We start from the raw sequence: 6,000 nt of genomic DNA, 5'->3' as shown, positions 1-6,000 counted from the left end.
GGAGGGAGGGAGGAAGGAAGGAACGGGAAGCGATCTGGCTTTCCAGAGGAGGAATTGTCTGAGCTGTAATCTGAAGTCTGAATGGGACTCAGGCAGGTGGAGAGAGGGTCCCCAGTGTTCTCGGCAGAAGGGGAAGCAGAGAGAGTCAAGGCTTGGGAGAGCCCACCCTTGTAGCTTTTACCAAGCAACTTGGAACAGTGCCCCCTTTTGGTCACAGCAGGCTCAAGTATCAAAGCCAAGCAGGTGTCAGATTTGATACCCAGCCAGAAGGGACAGAAGTCAGGGTATTTCCGACATCCAAATCCACGTTCGTTCCATGACAACAATGTTAAGCAACCTTTCTCAATATCGAGTCATGTGAGGAGATAGTTTTTCTCTTTTGGTTACCCATATATATTATTCATACTCTGCAATACAGAACTCAAGGATAAAATCATGAGATCAAGATCATTTTTACAGGATTTGAAAAGAAGACAGAAATAGGGGGCGCCTGGGTGGCTCAGTGGGTTAAGCCTCTGCTTTCAGCTTGGGTCATGATCTCAGGGTCCTGGGATCGAGGCCCACATCGGGCTCTCTGCTCAGCGGGGAGCCTACTTCCCCCTCTCTGTCTCTGCCTGCCTCTCTGCCTACTTGTGATGTCTCTCTCTCTCTGTCAAATAAATAAATAAAATCTTAAAAAAAAAAAAAAGGCAGAAATAGGCAGACCTTATCCCCTACAAGTCATCAGTGGGGCCAGAAGGAAGATGCATACTGACCACTGAAACAGAAAGAAAAGTGAAATGTAATGTGCAAAATAAAACAATATGTACAATATTACAAAATAAAATGCATAGCAAGCCCCTTGTCTCACCCATTAGAAACCCTAGAAAAGATCTCTACGTATCTAAGAAAACACGTGTCTTCCACAGATCCTTGTAACATGTTTTCTTGTAAGACCAATACCTCCAGAACACCAGAGCACTTGGCAAAGAAAACAAAAGACATTTCAGAAAGGAGTCCAGGAACATATAAATAGCCTTGTACTTGTGGGGATTTGAGAATGTTAAACTCCCGCACACATTATTATAGACACAATATCATAATTAGAGGAGCAGAAAGGAAACATTCAATAAGTTGAACAGATAAAATCATAAGATATTTAGAATTAAAAGCATGGACAGTTGTTAATCATAAAATTGTAAAAAAGAGTATCTTAGAGGGATGTCTGGGTGGCTCACTGGGTTAAGGTTAAATGTCTGCCTTCAGCTCAGGTCATGATCACAGGGTCCTGGGATCAAGCCCCACATGTTGGGCTCCCTGCTGGGGTTGGGGGAAGTCAGCTTCTCCTTCTCCCTTTGCCTCTGCCCCTTCTCTTGCTCTCTCTCTCTTTCAAATGAATTTTTTAAAAAGAGTATCTTAGGGGCGCCTGGGTGGCTCAGTGGGTTAAAGCCTCTGCCCTCGGCTCAGGTCATGATCTCAGGGTCCTGGGATCGAGCCCCACATTGGGCTCCCTGCTCGGAGGGGAGTCTGCTTCTCCCTCTCTCTCTGCCTGCCTACTTGTGATCTCTCTCTGTCAAATAAATAAAATCTTTAAAAAATAAGTAAATAAAATAAAATAAGAACAATTGCCAATAAGTCAGAACTTATGCAAAGGACATCCTGAAGTTATCTTGAATTCTGTTCCATGGGCAGTAGCCAATGGCCTAATAATTCGGTGCCCTGAATGGAAAAAGAGATAATTGTCTAATAAACACACAGTCAGTATGGAGAAAACCTGTATGGGAGAGCACACATCAGGTTTGACAGTCTTAGGTAACAAAGGGTTATGTCTCAGCACCGAGAAAGGTAAAACTCAAGAAGCAAAATACAATTAGAAAGTAGAGAATTGTGGGGCGCCTGGGTGGTTCAGTGAGTTAAGCCTCTGCCTTCAGCTCTGGTCATGATCTCGGAGTCCTGGGATCGAGCCCCTCATTGGGCTCTCTGCTCAGGAGGGAGCCTGCTTCCCCCTCTCTCTCTGTCTACTTGTGATCTCTCTCTTTGTGTCAAATAAATAAATAAATAAAATCTTAAAAAAAATAAAGAAAGTGGAGAAATGAACTGGAAATATAACATCAAAAATGGTTAACTGACAAAATTCTAGCTATATGGAGTCCCCAAACAAATGGACAGCCGGGCACAAACTCATCAATGAAATGGTAAAGAGAGAGAGGTACTAAAACGTTATCAAATCTGCCAGTCTTTTCTGGGTCAGCTGACAATAGAAGAAAGGGTGCATAATTTGAAGAGCTAGCAGAAGATAAATGTGGTGGACAGAATATGTTGAAGCCATGACTGGGTCACCAGGAGACCAGATATGGCTGTGGTGGGTACTTTTCAGGACTGGGGTTTACGTAGATGCGAAAGACACAATACCAGACATACAGATACTTACTGGTATTGACGGAGGCCCCCAGGCCACAGCATCAAACCAGGAAACAAACCTTACAGTAAGGCCGTGGGTCTAGGCCAGTAAGAAGAAAATCGGATGCTTCCTAATCCGGCAGCAGCAGGAATGGTAAAAAGTTTAATGGGTTACTAAGGAAACACCTAAATCCAGCCCGGGATAAAATAAATAGAAAATGGAACAGTGTTCTGGCAGAATAAATTGTCTAAATTACATAATAAACAACTATCCTGATACCCTAGAGCTATGCAAACCGCCAAAATACAGTCCCTTAGGGGCACTTGGCTGGCTTGGTTGGTGGAGCGTGCGACTCTCGGTCTCGGGGTCACAACTTTGAGTCCCATCCTGGGTGTAGAGATTACTTTAGGGAAAAAAAAAAAATGGAGGTGCCTGGGTGGCTCAGTTGGTTAAGCATCTGACTCTTGGCCTCAGGGTTGTGAGTTCAAGTCCTGCATGGGACTCCACACTAGGTGTGGCGCCTACTTAAAAAAAAATTTTGTTTTTTTTCCGGTGGTGGGGGGGCGCCTGGGTGGTTCAGAGGGTTAAGCCTCTGCCTTTGGCTCAGGTCATGGTCTCAGGGTCCTGGAATCGAGCCCCACATCAGGCTCTCAGCTCAGCTGGGAGCCTGCTTACCCCTCTCTCTCTCTGCCTGCCTCTCTGCCTACTTATGATCTCTCTTTCTGTGTCAAATAAGTACATAAAATCTTTTAAAAAATTGTTTTTTTAGGGGCGCCTGGGTGGCTCAGTGCATTAAAGCCTCTGCCTTCGGCTCAGGTCATGATCCCAGGGTCCTGGGATCCAGCCCCGCATAGGGCTCCCTGCTCAGCAGTGAGTCTGCTTGCCCGTGTCTCTGCCTGCCTCTCTGCCTACTTGTGATCTCTGTCTGTCAAATAAATAAAGAAAATCTTTAAAAAATATTTTTTAAATATATTTTTTTAAAGACTTTATTTATTTATTTATTTGTCACAGAGAGAGAGAGTGCATGCACAAGCAGGCAGAAGCAGAGAGACAAGCAGGCTCCTTGCTGCTTAACTGACTGAGTCACCCAGGCGTCCCTGTTTTTTTAATCTTAAAAATAAAGAGGCAACAGATGGAGCTATGTCTCAGTCTTCCTGCTTCACAAGACTCTGTGCCATGGACATTTAATGGGACTCCTGATATAACTGAGGTGACTGGATACATTGCAACATTATCAAATTCTTAAGGAATGTGCTTGTTTGGATGATTCTGATACTGCTTCAGGCCTGTCGTAAAGCATAAGTGTAACAGAGTCAGGGTGTTAACCGTAGAGCAGATGTGTTTGTGAATTATGTCTCAGTTCTGGACACAGCTCCTTGGGTGTTTTGGGTTGTTTTGTTTTTATTTATTTATTTGACAGAGAGAGATCAAGTAGGCAGAGAGGCAGGCAGAGAGACAGAGGAGGAAGCAGGCTCCCTGCTGAGCAGAGAGCCCGACGCGGGGCTCGATCCCAGGACCCTGGGATCATGACCTGAGCCGAAGGCAGAGGCTTTAACCCACTGAGCCACCCAGGTGCCCCACTGGTTTATTGTTGTTGTTGTTGGTAGTGTTGTTTGAGTCAAGTCTATCCTCACCATGGGGCTTGAATGCACGACCTCAAGACCTCGAGAGTCCTGTGCTCCCCCAGGGGAGCCAGGCGGGCCCCCTGCCACAGCTCCCTATTGATTCCCGCTGTTAAAGGCTCCCTGCATCCCACTGAGGGCTAGCTCACACCTTTAACAGCGTCAGAACATTCGTGTTCCCCTCACTTGTATATCTGTAACACCTACAGTCCAATGGTGAGGGGCAAGAGAAATATGGTAATCGTATTAAGGATCAACATGTTAGGGCTTGCTAAATTACCAGTAACCAATCAGAGCAAGAGCGTGATTATAAACACAGGAAGCAACACACTAAGAGCGCAGTTATAAACAGTCTATTGGGCTGGAGGGTGTCCACCCAAAATCCAAGTTCCTTCCCCCACCCAAATCTCAGAATGGGACTTTATATTTGGAAATAAGATCTTTCCAGATGTCATCAGTTTAGATGAGATACCAGATTAGGGTGGGCCCTCCCCTCCTGTGACCAGTGTCCTTGGAAGGTGAGGAGCCACACGGAGACAGACACAGAGGAAAGATGGAGGTAGAGCCAAGGAATGTCAGGAACCACCAGAAGATGGAAAAGGCCAGGTGGAAACCATCCTCAGAGCCTTCAGCGGGTGCATGGGTTGTGCAGGTAGCTTGATTTTGGACTTTCAGGCTCCAGAACTGTGCATGAACAAGTTTATTGTTCGAAGATACTCAGTTTGTAATAAGTTATTACAGCTTCCCTAGGGGGAGGAGAATTTGCAGAAAAAGGGAGGTCTCCATTGTCAGATTCCTGATCCTGATGCCCCTTGCTCCCACCCACAGCAGGAGTGCACACTGGGGGTGCCTGGATTAAGCATCTGATTCTTGGTTTGGGCTCAGATCATGACCTTGGGGTCATGGGATCAAGCCCCGCGTTGGGCTCTCTGCTCAGTGCAGAGTCTGCTTGGGATTCTCTCTCTCTCTCTCTTTCTCCCTCTGCCCCCCACACCATTCCTGTGTGTGCTCTCTCTCAAATAAATAAATCTTAAAAAAAGGGGGGGGCACCTGGGTGGCTCAGTGGGTTAAGCTGCTGCCTTCAGCTCAGGACATGATCCCAGGGTTCTGGGATCGAGCCCCACATTGGGCTCTCTGCTCAGCAGGGAGCCTGCTTTCCTTCCTCTCTCTGCTTGCCTCTCTACCTACTTGTGATCTCTGTCTGTCAAATAAATAAATAAAATCTTTAAAAAAGAAAAGAAAGAAAGGAGGGTTCTGGGTGGCTCGGTGGGTTAAGCCTCTGCCTTCGGCTCAGGTCATGATCCCAGGGTCCTGGGATCGAGCCCCACATTGGGCTTTGCTCGGCAGGCAGCCTACTTCCCCCTCTCTCTCTGCCTACTTGTGATCTCTCTCACTGTGTCAAATAAGTCAATAAAATCTTCAAAAAAAAAAAAAAAAAAAGGCTGCCTCCGGGAGTGTGTGGGTAGCCCAGCTGGTTAAGTGACTGACTCTTGGTTTTGGCTCAGGTCACCAGCCCCGTGCGGGGTTCCGCGCTCAGTGGGGAGTCTGCTTGGGATTCTCTGTCTCTCCCGCCCTGTGCATGTGCTCATGCATACACATGTGCTCGCTCTGTCTTAAATAAATTTAAAAAAAAAATCACATTCCTTGAAAAAAGTAAAAAAAGGCTACCTCTGGTCAGCTCCCACATCATCACATGAAAGCCAGTGGAGTTCACAGAACATGGTTCACCGAAGGCCTTCGCTCCTCCGTCCGCTATACTCGTCAATGAACAACCCCTGGGAGCAGCGCAGACGTCGGAGGGAGACTCAGCTCTAGCATGTGATCACACACGTGCTGAGCCACAGAGGCGGCAAGTGGCGCCCTCAATGTCCACAGCAATGCTGCCTCCTGGGTGAGGCGACCCTCCCTCCCCCCATCCTCCTCTGCTGGTGAGACCCTCCAGCCCTCCACTTCCCTTTCTGGCTTCGTGTTTTCCCTGTCTTCCCAGTCTTGGAGAAA

This window comes from Lontra canadensis, unplaced genomic scaffold, assembly GCF_010015895.1.
Source record: "Lontra canadensis isolate GAN:19392208 unplaced genomic scaffold, GSC_riverotter_1.0 scaffold25, whole genome shotgun sequence".
Taxonomy (NCBI): domain Eukaryota; kingdom Metazoa; phylum Chordata; class Mammalia; order Carnivora; family Mustelidae; genus Lontra; species Lontra canadensis.
This window is presented reverse-complemented; position numbering follows the sequence as displayed.